Genomic DNA, 11,422 nt, shown 5'->3' with positions numbered 1-11,422 from the left:
CTCCTCCATGCGTAATGCGTGCACAACTATTGGCCAACCCCTTGTGATGGCTGCCCGTCCATCCTTCACTGTATTCATTATGACTTCTCGATGCTCATTGTAGTCTGGATGAAATACTTTAACCTTCACTGTGTGTCCACAATCCTGTACTTTGCGAGGTAATCTTGAGTGAACTGCTTCGGGAACCACTGTGAATGAAAAAGATTCAGACATTGTTGTCTAACAACTCATTATGGGCAGTAGAAAGAGAAGGCTGCGGAGTTTGTAGTTACCATCCTACAGCTCACTGTTGTGTTGGATAGAGCATAAACAAATAATTTGCTTGCCACCATTCTTATCTTTTTGCTAATAATCCTTATCAATTTCCTCACTTGATGTTTGTTCATGAATATCTCATTGCCCCATACGCAAAAAGGGTTGATGCTTGGATCCTTGCCAAGGGCATATGTACCTACAAGCAACAAGTCAATATTAGAAGCTAACAAGTGTCTAGGCCTGGATCTATATGCACTACATTATGGAACGACGAGGGGAGTACAAGCCGAGGGATGAAGCTAACCTCAGCGGAAAATGGTGGCCACTCCCATTGTTGTCCTGCATAAGTAGTGGAAAGGCATGATAAGTAGAGCAACCTTAACATCAAACAAATATAGCAAAGGTAAACAACATCATCTCCAAATGATAGCTTGAATGTGTTGGTTTCAGCATGCTGTTAAAGCAGATATAAAATGGAAGGCAATGTTACCGATAGCAGGCTTAACAGCCATCAAATATTTCAATTCAAACTGGTATTATTGAAAATGAATAGAACGTAGGTAATGCTTAAACCTCACACTGGATAAATGTGTAAAAATGAAATAAAGGGCATGTGTTAACTACACCAGGAATAACTGGAACCAAATATAGCCGTTCAAACTGGTATTGATGTAGTCGAGCGGCACAGTTCAGACTTGCACATAATGAACAACACATTGTGAATGACTGAAATAAACAAGGCATAAATGACCAGTATAACAACCAAATATAGCCGTTGAAAACTGGACAGAGTCTCACTACAACCAACCTAACAAGCAAATACAGATAAACAGGGCATATGCTTGAAAACTGGACAAATGCTCACTGCAACCAACCTAAGAAGAAGATACAGATAAACAAGGCATCTGCTTGATAACTGGACAAATGCTAAAAAAGCAACCTAACAACCAAATGCAGATAAACAAGGCATCTGCTTGATAATTGGACAAATGCTCACTGCAACCAAACTAAGAACCAAATACATATAAACAAGGCATCTGCTCGATAACTAGAAAAATGCTCACTCCAACCAACCTAACAACCAACTACAGATAAACAAGGCATCTACTCACTATAAACAACCAAATATAGCCATTCGTGAAACTGAAGTGGACAATTCATACTTAAACATCACATAGCCCTATTGAACAATACATTTTTTGCATAACTGAATTAATTAAACATGACACAGTTAAAGCACCGCACGACAAATGCTACTACAACAAAGGGTACGGGTTCGCAAGCTAGAAAAGGTAAGATTTGCTGATAGAATGTTGCCTCACATTTCATGGACGGGATCCTTCCAGTTGGAAGAGCACAGACCCATGGTGCTCTCTCTGATGTCACAGATGGGCTGTTTCACCTTGGAAGAACCTTCGTGGGTGCCCTCCTTGTGGTCGTGGTTGATGAGATCTGACTTGGCAATTGAGGATCCCAAGCCGCCGCCGTAGAATGTGTCCTTCAGAAATGACAAAATGGGCTCGATGGCGTATAAAGCTCGCAAATCCTTGACCGCTTGGCGGAGGAGATCAGCGGCAGGGCCATCGAAGAGATCGATGGCGGTTGAACCAGAGGGGTTGGGGAGGGACCACTTAACCTATGACATGGCCCGCGTGAAGCCGTTGGTGTGGACGAGCTTGATGTCATAGCCAGCTTTCCCGAGATACAGTAATACGCTAGCCCGCTGACATGATGCCTTCGGCATGGCAACGTATTCAACGTCTTCGCCGGCTTCCGCGGCGACGTGTTGCTCCGGGATCGACAGGTCGGGACGAACGGCGGCCACCTCGCCAATGTCCGCCGGAGAGGCCATGATAAACCTCTTCTTGGCCGAACGCTCGTCGGGCTCCCCGGGATACGTGGTCGAGCTTAGGCTGCAACATTCTGGAGTAGGGGATGTGGATCTGGTGTGGAGGGACACCGCAGGCCTCATCTAAAAACTCAGGGGAGTGGGGCGACGGTTTGGGAATCACTGGGTAACCTGAACTTTATTATCTAAGCTAGGAGGAACGGGCAGACCGGCAGGGGTTGGCGGCGGCAGAGAGCTAGGGTTCGAGTGGGGGAGGGGGGCGGGTGGGGGACTATGGAGGGGGGTGGGGTTGTTTGAGGATACGTCGCGGATACTGAAAATCTTAGTAATGGTGGGTGGAGATGGTGGTGGACGAGGGAGGGCGACGGTTCAAATGCCTCGCCTACTGCAATTTTACTATAAGGTCGGTGCTGGAGGAGTGTGGGCGACGGTTGAAGTACGGCGGCTACTAAAATTTGGGTAAAGGAATTAATGCGGGGCGGGAGTGCCTAAGATCGCGCATGGTCCAATAACAATATGCGTGTATGATAATAAGGAAAAGTGGCGGGACCGCCGATTTTTGCAACGCTCAAGGCGGGTAGTTTCTTTTTATATTTCTAGCTAGCTGGTCTATCGCACACGGTTTGTCCTAATTTCCAAATAAACTTACCCGCCTTTAGCTTGCACAGGTGGCGATTTCATAGCGCACTTGCATCGCACACGGTTAAGCCAGTACCTCCACCCTTTGCTCGCGCTTGTGTGGTCGTCGTGATTTTACTGCGCACTTGCATCACACACGTTTGAGCCAGTACCTCCATGTTTGTTCGCGCTTGCGCATGCATGGTTATTCACAGCGCATTTGTATCGCACACGGTTAAGATATTATAACCGTGTCCGTTGAGCGTCATCAGAGTCTTTGCAGCAAAAAAACGTTAGAGAGGGTCAGAAGACAGCCACACCAGCATGTGGCCTAAATATATATGAGTGAAAAGGGTGGTCTGTGGTGTTCAAAATTTCAATGCACAACTTTGACCGCGCGGGCCCATGGTTGGGCGCATCGTCGAAGATCGATGGGAGGGGCCAGAAGTCAAGAACCACCTAGAAGTGGCCAAATATATGTAGGAATATTCGGGATGTTTAAAACTTTAAATACACAATGCATAACTTTGATGGCACCTGCCTCGCAAACCCGAAAGCACCCTTGGATATATATATATATATATAATGACATCATGTCGTACCTAGCTAGGATGCTTGGCCCACCACCTCCCACTTCGTATCAGCGGGGCAGATGCACGTAATGATCGATACTTTGGTCATACATGCATGTCGCTATGACCTACCATAAGACAGACCAATGAATCTATCGTTTGGTCAAACGACAGCTGTTGTTGTCGATAAACCGCTTGGCCCAATAGATTGAACCATCATAAAAATCGCACGAGAGGGACTACAAAACCATCACCTCTTGCATGCAGCCCAAAATGATGTACGTTAGGAAGGGGTGATGTGTGTTTTCAATATAGAATAATGTACAATTTAGACGTGGTGCCTACCTCTCGGTACAGACAACAACCATGAAGGCAAGGTAGTTAAGGACGAGATACGCAGGGTATGATGTAGGTTGAACCCAACAATCCAAGCATGTGGGAGGGAAGCCTGACAACGCGTGAGCTCGAGCTTTGGTTGAGCGACAAGTGACGGTGACCGGCTCTAACACGAACTAGGAGGAGTCCATTGATGGCCAACACATACCCCTCATTATTGGTCAAAGGGGTGATATATATACACTCGGGGAGCACACAGATATGCGTGTCGTCACAAAAAACCGCACAGGGAGACGTGGTCGATCAGAAGACCCCGTATACACTGCATGCGGCCCGAAAATATGTATGGGTACAGTGGTGTGTGATGTGTTTAAATCCTGAATTCACAACTTCGATGGGCCACCAACTACATTACAAACCGAACACCGTACCCGACTACAAGCCTGGTTCAATATGTACGACGTCGGTTTCCCAACTTCGAGGCGGCGACGGGGAGGGGGGGGGGTCGTCCCACGCATGCGCTCAAACTTTATTTGGTCTAGCATGGGACACATCTATATCGATCTATATCTATATCTATACCCCTATATAGTGTGCGAATAACTTTGAAAGTTGGTTGTTGGATGAAGCCAATCCGACGATACAGAGATGGCAAATCCGAGCACTACTGGCTGTTGGTATCATCTACATTCCACCAGATTCTGCCACATGTACAATCTAGAAGACTCCATGGTTGAACTTAAGCATAATGCACAAACCTCAAAACACAAGCACTTCTCCTTTGTTCTCTAGAATCTTCCATATCTTAATTGCCCATACCTTTTTTTTCCTAAATGAATTGTCACTTTTTTTACTTTATGCTTTACAATGCACAATTCCATGAATCTTAAAATAGTTTTTTTATAAAACTAATTGATTTTAGATGAGATGAACTATAAGAATGAAACGAACATCTACATCATGCATATATGACTCAAAGCTTACATGCTATAGTGTGGTATTTATTCATAATTTGGTTACCAAATCTCATGCGTGCAATGCACCTGTACCTTACTAGTATAAATAGGAAACCATCATGGTCAAACCCTTCTCGTTGTTGGGTCAAAGGGATAGATTTTGTGGGCCCCCTAATTGTTGGTAAAGGATAGTATATATACCTCGGGGAGCCGACAGATATGTGTCGCGTCTATAAGCCGCACAAGGGAGACATGCTTTCGTGAGTGAACCGTGTGCTATTTGAAAACATTTCGTGAGAAGAATCTTGGTTTTTAAATCCCCGTAAATCCAAAACTCACCCAAAAATCGTGAAACCTCGCATGGCGTCACGACATGGCACATATATGTCGAGGAATTTTTTCGTCCATTTTGGCGCAAGTTTTATTACAAGCCTCTTACAAATCGGAGCTTCTCTGAAAGAAGCCTCGTGGTTCCGATAGGGAAACGTGTCCCCCTTGTGGGCGAAACGTAATCACTACCTCTTTTCGCCTTGTATTTTCTTCTACGGGCAACATGGAACGACAGGATATCCGTGCTGAAATTTAAACTTATTCAAGGTTCGTTTGGCCTTTTTATACACTAATTGAGTTTCCTAGGCATTTAATGTCCATAATTCAAATCTGAACTTCAAATACATGCTCCAGTTCACCAAAATGGCTTGAAAATTTATACATGTGTCCTTGGGTGCATGTTTAGGTCCCATGCCAGGAATGGGAACGAATTACAATCGTACCCGTGTCCTGGCTCGTCCTCAAACATTTGGAATCTCGGTTTTTAAATCCCCATAAATCCTAAACACACCAGAAAGTCATCAAAGGTGGCATGGTGTCACGTCATGGCACATATATGTCGTGGTAAAAACATTCCCAATTTGGGCCAAGATTTATTACAAACCTCTTACAAACTAGAGCCTGTCGCAAGAACCCTCGTGGTTTCGATAGGGAAACGTGTCCCCTTGTGGGTCAAACAATAATCGCTCCCTCTTCTAGTCTCGTATTTTCTTCTACGTGCAACACAGAACAATAGGAGATTCGCGCTGAACTTTGAAATTATTCAGGGTTCGTTTGACCTTTTTTATTCATTAATTGAGTTTTTTTGGCATTTAATGTCCATAATTCAAATCCGAACTACAAATACATGCTCGAGTGCACCAAAATGGCTAGAAAAAACGTACATGTTTCCTTGGGGTGCATGTTTAGGTCCCATGGAACGAATGGGAACGAATTCAACCGTCTCGCCGTCCTGGCTTGGCCACAAACATTCCGAATCTCAGTTTTTAAATCTTTGTAAATCCAAAACTCACCAGGAAATCATGAAACTTGGCATGATGTCACTACATGGTACATATAATTGTCCAATTTGGGCGAAGCTATATTACAAGCCTCTTACAAACCGGAGCCAGTCGCAACCCTCGTGGTTCCAGTAGGGAAACATGCCTCTCTGGTGGAAAAAATGATAATCGCTGCCTCTTCTTGCATTGAAATTTGTTTTGTACATGCAACATAGAATAACAGGAGTGTCGTGCTAAAATTTGAAACTGTTCAGGGTTTATTTGGCCATTGTATATATTACTATATAAGTTTTCTACGCATTTAATGTAGTCCATGTTGGGGAACGCAGTATTTCAAAATTTTCCAACGATCACGCAAGATCTATCTAGGAGATGTGTGTTCACGTACCCTCGTAGACCGAAAGCGGAAGTGTTTTATCAACGCAGTTGTCGTACGTCTTCATGATCCGACCGATCCTAGCATCGAACGTATGGCACCTCCGTGTTCAGCACATGTTCAGCTCAATGACGTCCCTCGTACTCTTGATCTAGTTGAGGCCGAGGGAAAGTTTCATCAGGACGATGGCGCGGCGATGGTGATGATAAAGTTACCGGCGCATGGCTTCACCTAAGCACTACGACGATATGACCGAGGTGTGTAACTATGGAGGGGGGCACCGCACACGGCTAACAATGTTTATTCTGTGTTCTAGGCGCCCCTCCCCACGTATATATAGGTGGGAGGGGAAGGGGAGCAGCAAGGGTGCGCCCAAGTAGGAGGAATCCTACTTGGGGGCATTGTCCAGTTCAGCCTGCCCCCTTCCAAAAGTGTTGGAAGGGGAAGGAAAGAGAGGGGGGAGAGAAGGGAATGGGAGGCCGAATCCTCCTCTTTCCTTTCTCTCTTCCGTCCTTCCTTCTCCTCCTATTTGGCATATATGGGGTGCACCAGCCCACTAGGGGCAGGTCTGTGCCGCCCTTGGCCCAATAAGGCCCATATCTTTGCCGAGGGGGGGGGGGTGTCCTAAACCCCTTCCGGTTACCCGATACATACCCGGTACCCCCAGAACAGTTCCGGTGTCCGAATACTATCGTCCTATATATGAATCTTTACCTCTCGACCATTTCGAGACTCCGCGTCATGGCCGTGATCTCATCCGGGACTCCGAACAACATTCGGTCACCAAATCACATAACTCATATAATACAAATCGTCATCGAATGTTAAGCGTGCAGACCCTATGGGTTCGAGAACTATGTAGACATGACCGAGACACATCTCCGGTCAATAACCAATAGAGGAACCTGGATGCTCATATTGGCTCCAACATATTCTACAAAGATCTTTATCGGTCAAACCGCATAACAAGATACGTTGTTCCCTTTGTCATCGATATGTTACTTGCCCGAGATTCGATCGTCGGTATCCTCATACCTAGTTCAATCTCATTACCAGCAAGTCTCTTTACTCGTTCCGTAATGCATCATCCCGCAACTAACTCATTAGTCACGATGCTTGCAAGGCTTATAGTGATGTGCATTACCGAGAGGGCCTAGAGATACCTCTCCGATACACGGAGTGACAAATCCTAATCTCAATCTATGTCAACTCAACAAACAGCATCGGAGACACCTGTAGAGCATCTTTATAATCCCCCAGTTACGTTGTGACGTTTGATAGCACACAAGGTGTTCCTCCGGTATTCGGGAGTTGCATAATCTCATAGTCTGAGGAACATGTATAAGTCATGAAGAAAGCAGTAGCAATGAAACTATAACGATCATAATGCCAAGCTAACGAATGGGTCTTGTCCATCACATCATTCTCCTAATGATGTGATCCCGTTCATCAAATGACAACACATGTCTATGGTTAGGAAACGTAACCATCTTTGATAAAGGAGCTAGTCAAGTAGAGGCATACTAGGGACACTTTGTTTTGTCTATGTATTCACACATGTACTAAGATTCCGGTTAATACAATTCTAGCATGAACAAAAACATTTATCTTGAAATAAGGAAATAAATAATAACTTTATTATTGCCTCTAGGGCATATTTCCTTCAGTCTCCCACTTGCACTAGAGTCAATAATCTAGTTCACATCGCCATGTGATTTAACACCAATAGTTCACATCACCATGTGATTAACACCCATAATTCACATCGCCATGTGACCAACACTCAAAGGGTTTACTAGAGTCAGTAATCTTAGTTCACATCGCCATGTGATTAACACCCAAAGAGTACTAAGGTGTGATCATGTTTTGCTTGTGAGAGAAGTTTAGTTAACGGGTCTGCCATACTCAGATCCGTATGTATTTTGCAAATTTCTATGTCAACAATGCTCTGCACGGAGCTACTCTAGCTAATTGCTCCCACTTTCAATATGTATCCAGATTGAGACTTAGAGTCATCTGGATCAGTCTCAAAACTTGCATCGACGTAACCCTTTACGACGAACCTTTTGTCACCTCCATAATCGAGAAACATATCCTTATTCCACTAAGGATAATTTTGACCGCTGTCAAGTGATCTACTCCTAGATCACTATTGAACTCCCTTGCCAAACTCAGTGTAGGGTATACAATAGATCTGGTACACAGCATGTCATACTTTATAGAACCTATGGCTGAGGCATATGGAATGACTTTCATTCTCTTCTATCTTCTGCCATGGTCGGGCTTTCAGTCTTACTCAATTTCACACCTTGCAATACAGGAAAGAACTCCTTCTTTGACTGTTCCATTTTGAACTACAAAAATTTGTCAAGGTATGTACTCATTGAAAAAACTTATCAAGCGTCTTGATTTATCTCTATAGATCTTGATGCTCAATATGTAAGCAACTTCATCGAGGTCTTTCTTTGAAAAACTCCTTTCAAACACTCCTTTTATGCTTTTCACAAAATTCTACATCATTTCCGATCAACAATATGTCATTCACATATACTTATCAGAAAGGTTGTAGTGCTCCCACTCACTTTCTTGTAAATATAGGCTTCATCGCAAGTCTGTATAAAACTATATGCTTTGATCAACTCATCAAAGCGTATATTCCAACTCTGAGATGCTTTGCACCAGTCCATGGATGGATCGTTGGAGCTTGCACATTTTGTTAGCACCTCTAGGATCGACAAAACCTTCTGGTTGCATCATATACAACTCTTCTTTAAGAAATCCATTAAGGAATGTAGTTTTGACATCCATTTGCCAGATTTCATAAAATGTGGCAATTTTCTAACATGATTCGGACAGACTTAAGCATCGCTACGAGTGAGAAAATCTCATCGTAGTCAACACCTTGAACTTTGTTAAAAACCTTTTTCGACAAGTCTAGCTTTGTAGATAGTAACACTACTATCAGCGTCCGTCTTCCTATTGAAGATCCATTTGTTTTCTATGGCTTGCCGATCGTCGGGCAAGTCAACCAAAGTCCACACTTTGTTCTCATACATGGATCCCATCTCAGATTTCATGGCCTCAAGCCATTTCACGGAATCTGGGCTCATCATCGCTTCCTCATAGTTCGTAGGTTCGTCATGGTAAAGTAACATGAACTCTAGAATAGGATTACCGTACCACTCTGGTGCGGAACGTACTCTGGTTGACCTACGAGGTTTGGTAGTAACTTGATCCGAAGCTTCGTGATCATCATCATTAACTTCCTCACTAATTGGTGTAAGCATCACTTGAACTGATTTCAGTGAAGAAATACTTTCCAGTTCGGGAGAAGGTACAATTACCTCATCAAGTTCTACCTTCCTCCCACTCACTTCTTTCGAGAGAAACTCCTTCTCTAGAAAGGATCCATTCTAAGCAACTAATCTTGCTTTCGGATCTATGATAGAAGGTGTACCCAACAGTCTCCTTTGGGTATCCTATGAAGACGCATTTCTCCGATTTGGGTTTGAGCTTATCAGGTTGAAGCTTTTTCACATAAGCATCGCAGCCCCAAACTTTAGGAAACGACAACTTAGGTTACTTGCCAAACCATAGTTCATATGGTGTCGTCTCAACGGATTTAGATGGTGCCCTATTTAATGTGAATGGAGCTGTCTCTAATGCATAACCCCAGAATGATAGCGGTAAAGCAGTAAGAGACATCATAGATCGCACCATATCTAATAAAGTACGGTTACGACGTTCGGACACACCATTATGCTGTGGTGTTCCAGGTGGCGTGAGTTGCGAAACTATTCCACATTGTTTCAAATGAAGACCAAACTCGCAACTCATATATTCGTCTCCGCGATCAGATCGTAGAAACTTTATTTTTTTGTTACGATGATTTTCCACTTCACTCTGAAATTCTTTGAACTTTTCAAATGTTTCAGACTTATGTTTTATCAAGTAGATATACCCATATCTGCTCAAATCATCTGTGAAGGTCAGAAAATAACAATACCCGCCGCGAGCCTCAACACTCATCAGATCGCATACATCAGTATGTATTATTTCCAATAAGTCAGTTGCTCTCTCCATTGTTCCGGAGAACGAAGTCTTAGTCATCTTGCCCATGAGGCATGGTTCGCAAGCATCAAGTGATTCCAAAAGCCCATTAGCATGGATTTTCTTCATGCACTTTACACGAATATGACCTAAACGGCAGTGCCCCAAATATGTTGCACTATCATTATCAACTTTGCATCTTTTGGCATCAATATTATGAATATGTGTATCACTACGGTCGAGATTCAATAAACCATTCACCTTGTGCGTATGACCACAGAAGGTTTTATTCATGTAACAGAATAACAATTATTCTTTGACTTAAATGAATAACCATATTGCAATAAACATGATCCAATCATATTATGCTTAACGCAAACACCAAATAACATTTATTTTAGGTTCAGCACTAATCCCGAAGGTAAAGGGAGTGTGCAATGGTGATCTTATCAACCTTGGAATCACTTCCAACACACATCGTCACCCTGCCCTCAAATAGCCTTTGTTCATTTTGTAACTCCTATTTCGAGTTACTAATCATAGCAACTGAACCAGTATCAAATACCCAGGGGCTACTATGAACACTAGTAAAGTACACATCAATAACATGTATATCATATATACTTTTGTTCACTTTGCCATCCTTCTTATCCGCCAAGTATTTGGGGCAGTTCCAATTCCAGTGACCATTTCCTTTGAAGTAGAAGCACTTAGTTTCAGGCTTGGGTTTAGCTTTGGGCTTCTTCATGGGAGTGGCAACTTGCTTGCCATTCTTCTTGAAGTTCCCTTTCTTTCCCTTGCCCTTTTACTTGAAACTAGTGGTCTTGTCAACCATCAACACTTGATGCTTTTCCTGATTTCTACCTTCGCCGATTTCAGCATCGCGAAGAGCTCGGGGAATCATTTTTTTCATCCCTTGCATATTATAGTTCATCACGAAGTTCCAGTAACTTGGTGATAGTGACTAGAGAACTCTGTCAATCCCTATCTTATCTGGAAGATTAACTCCCACTTGATTCAAGCGATTGTAGTACTCAGACATTCGGAGCACATGCTCATTGGTTGAGCTGTTCTCCTCC

The sequence above is a fragment of the Triticum aestivum genome, chromosome 5D (genome assembly GCF_018294505.1).
Source record: "Triticum aestivum cultivar Chinese Spring chromosome 5D, IWGSC CS RefSeq v2.1, whole genome shotgun sequence".
Taxonomy (NCBI): domain Eukaryota; kingdom Viridiplantae; phylum Streptophyta; class Magnoliopsida; order Poales; family Poaceae; genus Triticum; species Triticum aestivum.
The sequence above is the reverse complement of the archived record's forward strand: the minus strand, read 5'-3'. Positions refer to the sequence as shown.